At 39.0% G+C, this 16,851-nt stretch overlaps 1 protein-coding gene across 4 annotated transcripts in view; it reads left to right on the plus strand.

The window, feature by feature from the left end:
- Positions 1-16,851, plus strand: part of LOC310897380 (uncharacterized protein) — a 152,875-nt gene that overhangs the window by 104,138 nt on the left and 31,886 nt on the right. For 3 of the 4 annotated variants that reach the window (XR_014582266.1, XR_014582267.1, XR_014582268.1), the window contains 5 exons: positions 903-4,183; positions 4,723-4,891; positions 5,050-5,116; positions 5,652-5,847; positions 12,039-12,228. The gene's annotated coding sequence lies outside the window, so the exon portion shown is untranslated. The remainder of the gene's footprint in view (positions 1-902; positions 4,184-4,722; positions 4,892-5,049; positions 5,117-5,651; positions 5,848-12,038; positions 12,229-16,851) is intronic. The other variant, XR_014582264.1, reaches the window with a different exon arrangement.

A 16,851-nucleotide genomic window follows, 5' to 3' on the forward strand; every position in this document is an offset into this window, starting at 1 on the left:
ACATGAACTTAAGCAGGAACTGACTTTCAAAGGTAAAAATGTCTATCACATTTAAGTCTACACACATATTCTCTTCAATATTTGGGATTCTAAGCTCTTTGAAGGTAGTCTCTTCACTTCCCCACAAAGCACTTTTTTGTTCATCTTTGCAGTAATTTTCTGTCTTCTCTTCCCCCCTGCTCCCAATCCCCTTAACGTTACAAAAGAGTTTGCTTCTGGGATGAGATTTTGCTTGCTGAGTTTCATCCCCAAATTATATTTTACAGATGACTTTGAAATTCCCTGTAAGTGTGCTCTCATTATTGGGTATCTTTGATACAACTTTAAATACAGCTGTGCAGACATCGCCGCTATTAGTGATAGGAAAATATAAAACTTACAAAGAGAAAGGAATAGTCAGAGCCAAAAAACCTTGTGATAGATAAAAGTAGCAGTATGTTTCAGATATGGGACCCTGGCCTCGTAAACATTGCAAGCTCTCTGAATTAGTCACTTCACACAATATTCTTAGGGGAGTTTTAATCAGACCATATTGTACAGTGGCTCATCCTGAACGTATTTAGCCTGGGGATTGTTACCCTGACCTGTTTTAGTTTTCTTCTTTCTCTCTCCTGGAGTTTGGTACAGCAAAAGAGCAGATACCTAGCAAGAGCAAGACAATCAAGGCTGTCTTGTGCTGAATAAGAGGCATGCTTAAAGAATTTTGACTATAAACTCTGCAAACCACATACATTTTTCAATACACTGAAGGACCAGATGAAGGGAAATACTGGGCATGCAAAGAAAATGTGGATACTTCGAATGAGAGTAGAAAATCCCCATTACTAATGTTTCTCCCAACAAGTCAATCCCGTTTGTGTTATTTTATTTTATTTTATTTTATTTTTTTCCTCTTCCCATAGGGGCACCTCTTCCCATAGGGGCAGAGTTAGCAGGTAAACCTACTCAGCCAAGAAGGCTGCTGCCCCAACAGATTCACACCGCAATGGACAGCGACTTGTGATCCCTCATCTTTGTGGAAGGGAAACCTACCTGTCCTGAGGTCTGCAAAGTTTTTCTGTGTGCTTGCAGCAGAAAGGCACCAGCAGAAACCACCCATGCCTCCATGCTCCCTGTAGCGACTCTTGGACATCTCTGCTCTGCCCAAGGTTGCGGGGGCTCTCCTGGGAAGATTGCTGAGGTGGTGAATGAGCAAGCTCACAAGATCATGAGATCACCACCAAAGATTTTGTTTGTCACCTCATCTCTGCTTCAGAATGAAAATGGGAGGTTTTTGTTTTCAACTTTTGTGTGAGTGTACTGTAAAACTTTCTTTGTACTTTATGGGAATGTATATCATATCCCTCACCATTTCAAAGTCTCCTCATGTAAGAAGCACTTGGAGATCATGGTCCCAGCATAGAGAAGAAGAAAAGTTGTAAACTTTGAAAGGGGTTTCAGATAGGGTTTTATGAATAGGGATTTATGTGTGGCAAATACTTCCAGTAGGCTGGAAGTTGCCTTGGTGTACATGTGTAGAAAAATCTGTCAAAAATTTAGATTTCCTTTGCGTGAAGCTCTTGGCTGATTTGCTCAATCAACAGAGTATGTTGTACAGATTCTCAAGAAGCAGGAGGAGCTAAGTGTTTCTGAAATCCTCCCGCTGTGCCGTTTTGAGAACTGGTATTCATGTAACGTGTACACTGCATCTCTTAGCATTTAGCCATTGTTCTATTTCTGAAATCATCATGCTGTGTTGTTTTGAGAAGAGGTATTCATATGCCACAGATCTTTTAGTGCTGAGCCATTGCTTTGCCATGTCAGAAATGGCAGAAGGAAGCAGATAATATGGCCAGCACTGATGGAGAAAATGGTATTAAAATTCATCAGAAGCAGGATCGAGGATCCCTTACTGAGATGTTATTTGATCAATTGGGATGCAAATGGATTAACAGAGAGATGATCTTGTCTTGGTAACCTGATAATGTTTTTGTTTGTAGGCAAAAGCACAAAAAGCTGACAAGAGGAAGATGGAGATATAATTTATGCAAACTTCATGATGCTTTCGCTACAGCAGTAGACACAATAAGGCTAATATATGGGGTAGGCAGTATGGTACAAGGGGTGACATGTCTGAGTGGATTAAGGGGTGAGATCAACATGGACTACAGAGAGATCATAATGCTTTGGTGTTAACTTGAAAGGAGGAGCAGAGAATTACATGGATGAGAACTGGATCTAGATTTGTTCCTCTTATTTATACCATTTGTCTGAGGCCTAAGGAAAATGAAAGTGCTGTAAAGCAGAAATATTTGCAAATAATGCAGAAACAGGGAGCACTGCCAATACAAAGAAGCTATGTGTGTGTGTAAAGATGAATGACCTAGATAAAAATTAGAGTAATGAGGAGCTGGACAAAACAGAGGACCAGACTCTGAAAGATCATACTGTGCAAAAATACAGTTCAGGAAAATGTAGTTCGGGAGAAACAATGAGAAGAAATTTGAAGCAGAAGGATTAAAATAGGTGCACTCACATGCAGAAATTTACAGAAACGTTTGCAAATTGTACATTAATAGTGGATTGAAGTATTTAGAAATTACTGTCCTTTAGGACTACAGAACTACTCGTACTATCATCTTCATTTCTGATCACCTGCTTATAAAGAATTATTAAAGATATAGAAAAAGATACAGCAAGAGCAAGCAGAATAATGCAGGGTTTGGGGGACACCAGTTGTGCCAAATAAGCCAAAGGAATTAGGGCTATATTCTGTGAAAGAGAAGGCTGAGAGGTGAGATCATTTTGCTCTGTGAAGTTCTTGGGGGAATAGGAAGAATGGTTGATGCCAGACAATTTGAATTTGTGTCAAATACGAGAAGTAGAGGGCACAAATTAAAGTTTTGCATTATATGGAGGGAGTTCCCGCAAGGAATTTAGTTTAGAATTCCTTTGTGCAGGGAGCAGATAATATACAAGATGCTGAAAAGTGCTCTCTGCTATACAGAAAGCCCAATGGGAACACAAATTTTTACTGCTATATCCCAATGCTGCATCTTTGTCTGAAGAGTGCTTTAAAGACAGTACCATTCTTCTAGAGAATACAGGAGAGGGCCATAAGAAAAAATAACCCATCTCATCCTCGTGAGAATACTCTAAGAGTTTCTCCTGGATTATTGGTAGCAGTTTCAGAGAGGCTGGATATCTGAACCCTTTCAAAAACTTCAGCTCTGAAGGAATTGTTTCCTGGAAGAATCAGTGAAGTAGCTTTGAAATTACACAGGACTGGCACTGACATTATGAGACCCCTTTGGGATGTAGGACTGAGAAGACTGAATTTCTGCTTTGACGTAGTTTTTGCAAGTTTTAAAGGATTAATAATAATGCAGCGGTGGAGATAAAAGGTGTGTGGCAAAGTCTGTAAGACACAAATGAAATGTGTCTTTATTTGAATGAGTCTAAAAAAAATAAATCAGATGGCATACAAGAAAAATATTTATTGGGGATAGAATTTGTGGTGCAATAGATGGAGATGAATTTACCTGTCTCTCTGGCATTCAGGTGGGAGGTAGATGAAAGTCTGAAGTTTAATAAGAGAGAACTCTGAGTCCCTCCACCACTCATTTCCTTCCTTCCCTCTCCCATTAGTTAAGTGAAATACATCTGCAAGGTATTGGTTCATCGAAAATAAACAGATTCTTAACTTTTTTTTCTCCACTAAACTGTGTCACAAATTTTTGTATGCGAAGCAAACACTTGTAAAGGCTCTGACTCAAAGAAATGTATTTGGCTTCTGTTCTGCCCCTTTTCATTAGGGGCTCTGTGGGCTTCCAGCATCTGAAGGACTCCTTGACCTGTCAGTGACATCTGCTAGCTTATGGCATCTTAGCTTTGTACACAAACTGCTTGCAAGAGAGTCTAAATCCAAACCTCAGAAGCAGAGCAGCAGTTGTAAACTAGTCTTTCATACAAAATATAAAAGAACTAACCCTATTACTGTACGAATCCAAAAATGGAGGCTGTAAGCCTTTGATGTCTGCAACTTGATTTCCTTCTTCCTCCCTCAGAGTGAATACACCGTTGGGCATCACTTGTTGACACCAAGTGATTCAAATGCACATGGGAAGACAAAAAGAAAGGAACCTGATCCAGTCATTTACAGAATGGAGTATATACTGCCATACAGTGAATTATTTTTACATAGGTAATTAATAATAGAGAAACAATGTAGTGACAGTGTGAGTCCCAGGGGAGAAAACTGTCAACCTATTTATTCATTTATTCTTCTCTAACTAAATTGATGGAATAGTCTGATGCCTTTCTGGATTCCACACAGCTGATGAAACTGCAAACAAGTTTAATTTAAATAACAGGCAAATCTTCCAATTAGCCAAAACCTAATTCTTATGCCTTGAATTGATGAACTGCATGTACCATGGCCTCTGTCAGTCTCAAGGGCTAAAAAGCTGCCCACTAAAAAATTCAGACGTAGATCTGAACATTTTGGGCATGGATTCAAATACATTAATCTGCTGTGATTTGCCAAGTGTCTATAACTGTCCTCTGGAATCATAAGTTCATGTTAAGTGGGATATCAAGAATTCTTTCATATAAACTCATGTTTGAGCTATGGGGCAGTTTAAGGCAACTAAAACAGTTATTGGAAGAATAGAGAGGATGGCACTGAATTCTGCTGCCTAATGAATAGCTAAGTCCAGTGTTCTGTGTGGCTTACTCTTCCAGAAATTACATCGTGCACAGTGGTCGAAATCCCAGTTTCAGTAGGGGAAGGATTTTGATAATAATTAAGTGCTACTAATCTGAGAACAAGCCAACAGCCAAAGAATCCCCACACAAGAATATATCTCACAGTTTATTTCTCTCATGAGGCAGGTGTTCCTGCATGTAAAAGGTAAGATCCTAAACTGCAATTTTTTAAGTGAAGAAGTTTGTGCATTTTTTTTTCCTGTGGCTTAACACTTCTCTCAGATTTCATGTCTCTACGTTTGCACCTCTTTGTTTTCCCATCTTTATAAATTAAGAATCACCTCTACTTCAATGTTCTTGCAGATTTTTAATGCAAGATGCTGGCTGGCATACATGTGGAATAAGAATCCCCAGAGCGTATTAGAGGACAGTGAGTAAAGAATGATTTTTGAAATAACTAGCTACAGCTAAATCATGATAAATCATACTATTTCATTGAATTTATCTTCTGCATATTAAATTTACGAAGCTGTGTCATGTTGAAATATTGAAATATCTCCAATGTAATCCACTGTAATCCATTGTTGGGAGTTGCAGGGGGAAAGGGCAGTGAAAGAAAAGGTTGGCTGCCATTAGATAACCAATAATCTGCACAAGCTCTCAGAGCTGGCAACAGAGCTGCCGTCTCAACACTAGTTTCAGCCTGGGAGCGATTGACACTCCCTGTACCAGCTATTTGGCTGGAACTTAAATATGTCACTTGGCACTGAGAGTTGATAAAAGCCCTGTTATTTTCTGGGCTGAGAGCTAAACAAGACTGCAGCCTTCCTAAATTATTACACAGAGCTTATAAGGAATTGTTGGTTTATGTGAAGTAATTTAATCAACCTGATCATTAGATGAATTTGCTGCTTCCACACTTTATTCTAATTGTGTTTGTTTATACATGTTACACTTTTGCCCAGTTATTTAGTTCTAATTAATAAATTGGAAACAAGCATGGTATGAATGTCTGCTTCCCAAGACCACCTTCCAGAAGCGGAGGAGCCTGCAGGAAGGCAAGCAGCATTGTGAGACACACAAGCCATTCTCCAGAGTTGTCCTTGCAGACCCCCAAACCCTTGACCCTGGCTGGAAAACCCACCATTCACTGAAGGCCTGGTATCTTCCTTAAAGCTTTCCTTCTTGCAAGTCTGTGCATACTTCATCACTTACCTCTGCATTATTTGTAAGGATATGGTTAACATTTGGGATACAGGCACTCTTGGGAACAGTATAACATTTGCTGTTAATCTAAAGGAATATGTCAAGGAGGCCTAACGTGTGCCCCTTCGCTGCCTTTGTTCTCTGGGTCCTTTTCTTTCCATGTTCCTCTATTACAGGACCCTTTGTGAACATACTGTCTATCACATCCCAATTCATTTACAAGCTGGTGGATAAAATAAATCCCTCCTGCAGAACAGAACTGGAGTCCATGGTATAAAGGTCTCATTGTGAAACCAGCAAACTCAAGTTGTTTTTTTTTTTTTTTTGAGGAAAAAGCAGTGTTTCAGGCTACGTCTTTTCAGGCTGAAATAAATAATAATCTTAGTTTTAGTTCTATTCATGTACTTTTTATATGTACACATCTTTTGTCATCTGCCTGTGTAGGGAGATATCCTCTAACTGCAAGAGGACTGTTGTATCTCCCTATTGCCAAGCCAGTAGCATTTTGTATGTCATTTATTGAAGTAAGACTGCTGTTTGGCAGAGATTTGCAGTGCAACGGTCTTGTCTAGTTTCTGTCAGTAGGAAGGTGCTGACTTTGAAGGAAGCCAGACTGGGGCTTAACTGCACAAGAGAGAAGCTTCATAGTAGAGGCATCTGTTACTAAATATGACTGGGAAAAGATTTCTCCAAAAATTTCAAGATTATGTACCTTCCCACACTTTCTTTTGTACTGGGATGAAATCAGAATCTTTTGAAACAAAACTAGGAGGTGCTGCAGATAGACACAGTCTTTGGAACAACATCTGGTCCAGGAGATGCTCCTCCAGAAAGCCATTGGGTGTGTACAACCAGCATCAATATGCAAGCAGTGCAGAGGATGAGGAGTGGGACCTGCCTGCAAAGGACAGCACAGATGCACCTGAAAGAGGTGTACCTAGGCACCACTTCTTGTTTAGGGTTACCTAACACACAACATGTAAAGTCCAGGGTGCCTGGATTGGAACAAGGGCTTCGGCCTAACAGGCTGGTCGGAAAAGCCAAGGCCCAAGCTGGGGTGTTGGTGCATGGTCACCCACATGGTTGAATCGTGGGCCCTGTTTCAGCCTCTGCTACCTCCCAGTCTCTGCCTAGATAAGATTTGAAGGATGACACAGGTGGGGATCTGTACCCGTGGGCTGTATGGGTGAGGTTGTGCTTGGGGGGGAGGAAAGGCTGGAGACCTGTGGGAACCGTTGCTGCTTGTCATCAGGGCCAGAGAAGGCCCAGAGAAGTGCCCAGCGAGTCACTGTGTTGGCTGCCCTCCTGCTCCTGTTACTGGGTCTCAGCCTCTTCCACACAAAGTATGGCAGCCTGAATGAACCCTGAGCCCCTGGAGCAGGGCTGTGTTATTTATGTAGGCGTGAATCCCCTAATACTGGGTTGGTGGGTCTTTTGGAGGGGAAGTCTTGCTCTTCTCTCTTGCTTTGATGAAAAATCCCATGCCTCTTGAGGCTTGTACATTTGCTCCCATTAAAAATTTTGACATTGAATTTGTGGAAAAATACTCTACCAGGAAAACTCCTGATCAGGTCAAATATTAGTTTAAGTCTTAATAATTCTACAAGCCTTCTCTGTTTTAGCAGATGTCTGATTTTTTAAAGGCCTCTGGGAATGATGTATTTTAAGCTTATTTAATTTGGAGAAGAAGATGACTGTGGCAGGGAATGGTATCAGGTATAGATGAAGAGGTAATATGGAAGCTGAACAGCAAAGTTCTTGCAGAAGAACAAAAAATGAAAGAAAAGGAACATGTAGCTTAGGACGGCAGAAAAAGAAAGGGAAGATGGGTTCATGAAAAAGTGTCCATGTATTCAAAATACTTGAACTAAAATATTCTGTGCAGAAGAGCATAAACTGAACACCAATCTTTCTAGATTTTTGTGACTTGAGAGCATAAAGAGTTAATTTTTTTCTGTATTTTTTTTCTCTTTTTCTGCCCCACTGTGGCTTATTTTTTTTTAATGTCAGATCTACATTGACACTCATATCAAAAAGCATGTGATTTAACATGATAGATCAGCTACTGAGAAGGGGTAGGGGGGAACTGACCCTACTATTGAGATATATGATACTTATTTAGAGAGATGACATATATTCTTGATGAGATGCGCAGGCATAAGTTGTACACTCCTCATTCAAGGTTACTTATAAGAAAGGAGGAAAAGAAGCTGGGTTTGTTCTCCTGCCCTCCTTTCTTTTATTTAAGATAGAAAATACCGTATTTTCTGCATTAGAAATACTATATACTGTGGCTGAGTGAGAGAACAGATGAACTGTGATACCACTTGACATTTATACAGGAAGAGTTGGGCAGGGATAATAGTTTTAGTTAGCTGATGGGGGGATTTTAATTTCTTTTTTTCGTCTACATAAATATAACTTCAGTTCACATATTCAAAGCATAAGATGTCACTCCTTCTACAATTAGGAAAGCACCACTACTTTTTGCAGTATTTCATAAAGGTGATTTGTAGAAAGCAATATTCTCCTGATGTGTTTGGATTATTCTAAACTATTTGAAGGAAAGTCAAGAAAGAAATCCATAACCCCCAATAATATTTTATACGGGTGAAAAGGCGATGGAAGAGCTTCCTAAGACATGCCTGAAGTTAAATTGTAGGTGATAAAACTCATCTGCAGGGGGAGACTCTCTAGTGTAGTTGGCTAAGAATTTCTCTAAGTCAGTGAAAAATGCTGATTCGCTGAAAGAATTTCAGAAAATAAGCTGTTTCATTTTGGTGAATTATTTGTTAATAAATCGCATGTGCAATAATAGATATTTGCTATTTACAAAAATGATAAACATTGAATTTTTTCAGTCAGAGCTAACTTTTTCTTTTAAAATTGAATTTAATTTTTACTAGAAAAGAGAAACTAGGTCATGTGAAGCATTTCAACTGAACAAAACCCATTTTTTGGCTGTTTCATTCTGCAAAAAGATGTTCTTTCCAATCTACATTATTCTATGATTCTGTGAGATTTCATTTTTGAGGCTGGAAGAAATAATTGAAATATAAAATTTTTATGGATATGAAAACTATTTGCTGCCTACCCCTGCTTTCTAATAACGTCTTGATATCTGTCTCAAAAATCTTACATACAACCAAATTTCTCTGCATCTTTTTTCTGACAGAGAGAAACTCAGTAACCTGAATAAAGATATATAATTTGTTTGGTCTTTCTTTTCCCTAGGCTCCTGTGTCAAGAGCAGTGGCATGATTTTTAACTTCCAATTTTCAGTAGAAAATAAATGAAAAAAATGCTGGAAATATGCATGAAATCTCTCCATCATAGTTGGAAAAGTCTGAAAAAATTGTAGTCCACTCTGCTTTCCATTTGTGACTGTCTATTTATGATAGCTTTTAAATGGCTCACATGAAATGTTTTCTTTACACCCCTTGCCTTTTACTAGACCAAGGCCTCCAGACCATCACAAAATGGATGATTCTGGGAGGTGTTCTTAACGACCTGAAAATTGAAAATGAGACTATCAATCTTTAATATTGGGTGGAAATTTTTCAAATTACTCTCTATTGTCTTAGTGTTTTTGGAAATTAAGGTAGGAAAATATTTCATGAAAAACATCACAGACAACCATAGCAGAAAAGTATGAAACTAAGAAAAGGTTCTTTGGTACTAGAAAGCCAGAGTGACAACCATTCTTCACCAAGATCTAGTATTTGGATGAGAGTACCTATATAATTCAGGAACTTAGAAAGAAAAAAACGATGAGGTTATGACAGCAAGTGTGGGGTCTCTAGTTAGTCCTTGACACTTATCAAGCTGAATGGACACATTTTGGGTATTTCTGGTAGAAATGGACTTCTGGTTTACCATCTCCAAAACTTCAGTATAACACATCAGGGAGTAGAAACCTAAAGAAGCTTCTAAAGGTAGCAAATATATATATATATATATATATATATGTATACACACACACACATATATTTGCTATCTTTAGAAGAAACATAGATATATATGTTTATTTATTTATTTATTTATTTTTCTCCTATTTTTCTTCTTTTTCTTCTCATTTTTATTAAGACCGTACTTTCAACCCTAATGTTTAGGTAGAAACTGCAGAGTTGATTTCCATCAAGGAACGATGAGCTAATGATTCACTTTATTAGTGAATTATGCAGTCATCACGCCAGGACATTGGAGGGAGTGACTCTGATTTCAGTTTAGTTTGCCTGTGTGAAACAAGGGAATTTAGAAACAGGTTGATGTGGTCTCCTCTAAAATTACTCAGGTCATTTGCAAGTCCGTTGCAGTTCACGTTGCAGTCCACTACCTATGGTTATTCATTAATCAGATACTTATAAATATGCAAGAAATGGAAAGGGAGATTCAATTTGTAAGCAACCCATCTGCAAGAGCTTATAATTAGGGCTTCCATATTTCTGAAAGATGTTAGACCTGCTCAGCATGTATACCCCAGGGTGGATGTGTGTTAGATGTACCAGATGATTGCAAACCCTCAACAAATATAGGAATATCTTGAAATACGTGTACAACAAACAGAAAATGGGAAAACCCATTTATCTGTAGTGGCCCTCACAACAATGTTTCACATCAGACAATTATATAGACAAAACCAACAGTACAGTTATGAGAAGATATATGGGTTTCTAGTCTCCATATGGCAATTTTTGAGTCCCACCATTTACTGGAAGACAAGGAGCCCATGTGAATCACCTGAGACACTGTTGTTATGTGAATCTGAATCAGTCACATTAACCACTGGTTAACAGCAAAGTGCAAGGCAAATTCCAAGGAAGTGATGGGACTTACACCTAGACAATGAGAGCAAATACTTTAGATTCAATCTGTTTTGAAATTTTTATTTGTAAAAATGGAAATGATCCTTCAATACTTTATAGTAGCTTTTAATATTATTTTTACCCCCAAACTACTGTTACTTTTGTCTGTTTAGCAGGTATATGTTAATATTAGTTTACTCTTTCTGATTTTGCGTTTGCATATCTGTACTTTAGACAATGTTGAATAGGTTGTATCTTGTTTTTGATATTTAAGTCCCCTTTCTGATTCTTCAACAGAATAGAAAGTGGGCCTGTGATCTCTTCCACGGTGCCTCTACAATACAGTTGTTATTACAAATGATGCCACTTTAGGCAGGATAGACACAAACAAACCATAAGCTCAGAATTGCCCATTGTAATCAAATTGGCTATTTTCCAAACAATTCACAGTCTCTCTCCCAGTGTGACCTTTCAGAGCCCTGCACTCAGCAAAATAGGGTTATATTACCTTTCATGCACTACTGTTCATTTTCAGGAGAAAGCCAGGATTATTGCTCAAATTCTGTTCAATTACACTGGAGCAACCTCATTGTTTTCAGGGGAGGGCACAAACAAGTCAAGTTGGCATATGGTACAGATGTGTGTTTTGTGTTACACAGAAATGGGAAGGGTTAAAAGCATGCTGTGTAATAAAGATGTGACAAGCCGAATGCTTAGTAAGAGAATGGATGCTGTTTTCCAGTTAGTCCAGTTACCCTCACCTGGCCTTGATAATGGTTTCCAGAGGCATAATTGGACGTAACGTATATGTTGGGCAGGAGCCAGAAAGGGAGAGGTGGGGAGATAACTTTTTTACTTAAACAGGTAAAAGAGCAAAAGGCAGCTGGAGTTAGCAATTCTTTAACTTGGGGGACTTGGGCTCTAGGCTATTTCCACTTTCCTGTCTTCTCCCCTAGCATTATAGCTGCTCTTAGAAATCTTTGATCTTTTATAGATACTTAAAAAAAATAATAAAAAACCAAACGATAGATTGCCCAGCAGAAAATTATTTACATGAAAACTCCTGCCTAAGCATAATTTTTTCTTGAGATGACATCTGCTTTGAAAACACAACTCAATTTCATCTCAGATGTAAAAGTAACACCCTCCTTATTTTTTTATTTTATTTTTTGCTGACAACAAGAGATACAGAGCTTGCTGACAGTATGTGGCTGATAGCTGTATCAGTCAATCCTAAATAGTCTATAAATCCATGTACAGTATAAAATATCATTGATTTATGTAATTGGGAATTTTTAGCAATACAATTTTGTGTAATTATGTTTGTTTTTCCCTATCCAGAACCTGCTTCCCTGGTGAATCTGGGAACAGCCTCTTATAGTACAGAGCCACTATTTATTCCGCCCTTGTGCTTCCCTTGAGTATAAGTTATGATATATCAGCATTGTCTTTGAGGTCTACTGAATCTGTGGATATGCAATACTCTGAAGAGTGGAGACGGAATGAAGTTGAAAGGATTCATGAATAAAAAGTAAGTGGATGATACTTCAAACTAAAGCACAAATACTGCATTGCCTAAATGGAGAGAAATTGCTCCTTTTGCTCAAGTAGGAGCAGTGGCAGTAACAATAAGCTAGGATTATTTTGGCCTTTGGTCTCAGGCTCAGTTGTTATCAGAGCGTGGCACACAGCAGCTACTTGGAATACTTTCTTTTCACATGATGGTCTCAGGTGAACTTTGGTGAGGAAAATAAATATCCTACTGGGTATAAAGCCTTATAGGTCTCTGAGAGAAGCTTTGCCAACTCTAAGTGATCCCCCCCTAACCTGCAGCACCTCCAAAAATAAATAATCTTTTCAATCCCAAATTCTTGATAAATGGAAAGCACTATTCTGCTCCTGGTATTGTCAATTTTCTCTCCTTTTTCAGGCAACCTGACTATTCACACTCAGTATATAAACATACTGCATGAGGTAAATAGGTATCAAGGCTAGTGCTGTTTTTGAACATAGATCATCATTTTACTTACTCCCTTACATCATTTAACTCTGTTCTTCTGACCCTGGGACCTGGTAATACACACTGCAACCAATAACCATAACTCCATGATCCGTATAGAATACGTGAGGGATGGTGGCAAGTATATAATTTATTACCTTCAGTAGTGCTGTGTTATTATTATGTGACTGTTAGAGCATTCATAGTTTGACAGATTCCTATTAGCCAGTCAGTCAGAGTATGTACTGTATTATTTTACCAATACCTGATGCATATCTATAAAGTTTGTGATCACTGCTGTAAGAGAACAGCTGAATTGGCTGGGATAGCGTAATCTCCCATCCTGAGGTCTCACCTGAAACATCAGCTTAAGCTGACTAATCTTTTTTAAGGCTAGGAAAAGTCTGGGTAACTTTCCTCCTCTCTTATCCTGAATCCCTGAAAGGAAGTGTCAAAATAGTACATGAAGTTATTTTCATTGTACTCCCATTCCAATAGCAGAAGCTAAAATTACAAGAAAGCTTGTACTGCGAGACAGCCTGTTCTCACAAGATTTCCAGGCCATTAACTCAAGAATCACTTTGTTTGGATTAGGACTGCACAAACAGCCAAACTTCAGGTGCTTATCCAAAAAGCATTGAACCAAATCCTTTGAGCTTTCCCCACATACTTAATATGTTATGCAAATACTGACTATATGTGGAGACGAGCAAGATCAGAAAAACCTCCTTGTCCAGAACAAGCAGGTTTCATTCTTGCGGGACAAAAAAAAAAAAAAAAAAAGCTGTCATGTTTTCTGCTGGCTGGACAAAAACAGTAAAAGTGAGGGGAGACACAGACAAAGAGAGCTGAGGGGTGGAAAGTGAGAGGGGCTGAGGAAGACTGGAGCCAGAAAGCAGTTCTCTGCCAAAGGATGGGAAGAGGATTCAGAGCTGTATATAGACATAAAAAGGTCTGTCGTATTATGGGAAGCTGGGCAACACAACCTCTGTGCCAGCATGGGGCCAGGGCTCAGCTAGGGACCTCTGTGTGGGCTGTAGGGAAGGTGAGCATGGGGCTGTCAGCCCTCTGAGGGATGGGTGCTGCTGACATTCTTTCTCCCAGGGCTAGAATAGCTGGTCGGAGCCTGCTGGATTCCTGCTTTCACCCTGTTTTGGGCAGGGGTGTTGGACTACATGAACTCCGGAGGTCCTTTCCGAGCTCTGTGACTCCAATTCTGTGAAATTATCAAGTGAGAGGTGGTTGTTCTGTGTTTCATGAAGATGTGATATAGGCTGAGTAAGTGGCCAGGCTCAGCCATCAGCTCCTGTCACATCACTAAGTAACTTCTTGGTCTAGCTTGCACAATTTATCCTCCAGCATTTCTAAAATCGAGAAAGAATAGATCAGTCTTTAATGTTTATTTCAGGGTTATGAGGTATAATATTCTAGGGGAAACACATTTAAAGAGTATCAATCAAAATTAAAGAAACTACATGGGAAAAAAGCAATTTATTTTATTTTATTTTTTTTTGTGATTTCAATTGCACAGGCAACCTGACAAAACATGTTGCACATAATAATGATGTCAGTTTTTACTAGGAAAGTAATCAATGTGATCAAACAAATTTTAATCAAGGTATCTGAAACAAAGTATTTATTATTATATAGATTCTTACCTAATGCATTACAATGGTATGTTAACAAGCTGGCATGAAGTGCAAATCTTTAAGGTGAAACAGCGTGATTGTTAAGTGATCGTGAGTCCTGCTTCATCCAATGAATGATTGGCAGCAGCACAGAGAGAAGGGCTTGCATGTGAAGTAGTACTACTGATCTTGCTCCTGAGGAACAATGCAATAAAGTACTGGCACAGCTGTGTTTTTTAATGATTTCATGAATGTTCAAGCAAATAAGGCATGATACTTTATATTACCTCATGATGAAATAAGAAGCAAAGCTGGAATCAACAAAGGTTATAGAAAGGCTCCTTTTTGCCTTGCCAAAAAGACACTCAAAAAAGCTGACAGACACTCAAAAGCTGCTGGAAAGAGAACGGGGTTTATGAATTCATGCTATAAATGAGTTAAAGTGTTACTTGCAATTCTGGTTAGATGATCTGACCTAAAACAGCAGGGTAAGCTTCTCTCCACCTAGCTTTAGACATTTACGTGGCAAGAATTTAAGGATTACAGTCACCATAGAATCCCTTTATAATCAGTAAAGAGAATAAGCATTTTTAGGGAGAGATTCTTTTGATTGGTTCCAGTTGTTTTCTTTAGGACAATATGATTTGTGAGTTGATAGTTATTAATCTCATCAAAGACTATAAGGTTCAACGTGACTACGCTTATGCTGATGTTTAGTCAGAATAATCCTCCTCTCCCTCACCTCAGATAATAACATTTTGTTTGTTGTATCTTGCATCAGCTAAGACATCACAAGATGTTTTCTGAGAAGGTACTCAAACTTTTGAAAAAAACTTACAGGAGAAGTTCTCTTTTCTCAGTGCTCAATGAGAAGCCAACTATTCAACATTTTCCCCAGGAAAATGGGGTCATTTTTTGATCAGCTCTGCCAAGCTGGGCTGACTGGAAGAAATTATGGATGTCACCCTGCCTTCTTCAACAGAGCATTTACAGCTCTGTTTGAGAGGAATGTGAGTGAAATGCTCCACTACGTTATTCTCTTCCCACATCTTTGGTACGAATTAAAACCTTGTTCCTCAGTAGCACACCATTAGTTATGCATTTTGAATACCGACCAGAATAGACTTGAGGTGAAATGTGGAAGATCTTTGTCATAGCATCTCTCCAGTGAATCCCTGTGTGAGATGGGGCACTGATGCATGCGAAAGAGCTGTTGGTGGAGTTGGTACTGCCACTCCAGAATGGCTCCCCCACCTCTGCCATAGTCATAGTCCTTTCAGAAAGGATTTCAGCACAGACTATCTACCAGAGTAGATATCCAGAGAGATATCCAGAGTTGCTGAAAGTCTTGAACCCTGGATATCTTCAGTAATAACTCTGCTATTTATCTGGAGCTCTCTGGTTTCTAGGTGTCTTCTGCAGCTGCTGCACATAGAACATAACCTCCAACAGCGAAGCTGAGCTAAAGAGCTCACATTCATGCCATGTTCTTGAATAGGTGGGTGAGGAGGTGTTGAAGTAGTAATGTTTGTCCCAGGGATGTGTTGTTGATTTTAAGCAAAGTGTGTCTCAGGAAGCACAAGCCCACAGGAAATAGCAAAGGGTCTGCAGGGTCACTAAATATAGTCCTCTGAAATCTCAGAAAAACCCATTTTATAGCTCTCCATTAGAAGAACCAGCTCCATCTTAAGTGGGAGTGTTCTCCCACTCCTTTCTGCCCCTTTTGTGCAGAAAAAAAGGTACAGGTGCCTCTAAAGGGTTGTCATAAAGTGCAGATGCAGATGCTCAGCAGATTTCCCATTTCCAGGTTGTGATCCATGAATCTTACCACTGCTGAGTACCTAGAGGAGCATTTCAGGTCTGAGTTCACTCTAGGTGGAAGCACATAATTGAAACTGCCTTGAATCTAACACTGAAAGTCCTCAGATGATGAGCAGGTCAGATATCCCCCCCACTTACTATTTCTTACTGTCCATTTTAAGCAGCTTCTCACTCAGCACTAGGTTTTTGAGTCTCTTTGGGGATGGAAAAGTTTCTTTGCTGACTGTGTAGGGATGCTAATTTGGGGTCATCATACTGGGGCTAAGTATCCGTAGGTGCTGTAAAGTTTAACACACATATCTAGTGCAGGTACTCTGGTTCCTGCTATTCTGCATTCAAATGTTCTTCCTAAATGTTTTGGGAACCAAGGATGGAGTCTATATTTTTCTGTCTTCATTGTAAAGATTAATGTCTCAGCCAAACAAGAAATTGTGCACAGCAATAAGCTGCTACTTAATGCTTTTCTCCTATTGCAAAATATGTCTGACAACTGAGAAGAACTTGCTGGGAATTTTCCAACATGATGTTTATCTGTATGAAACATGCTCCTTAGAAGTGAAAACTAATAAATATAGTTTACTGACAAATAGTTTTTTTTTTTTTTTCCAAAAGAAAGTTTTTAGATCAGTTCAGCTAAAACTGAAACATTTGCTGAAGGAGCCAGCAATATTTATTCTGAGTCAGTGCAACATCCCTTCTCTCATGG

Source organism: Anser anser (assembly GCF_964211835.1).
Source record: "Anser anser genome assembly, chromosome: 3".
Taxonomy (NCBI): domain Eukaryota; kingdom Metazoa; phylum Chordata; class Aves; order Anseriformes; family Anatidae; genus Anser; species Anser anser.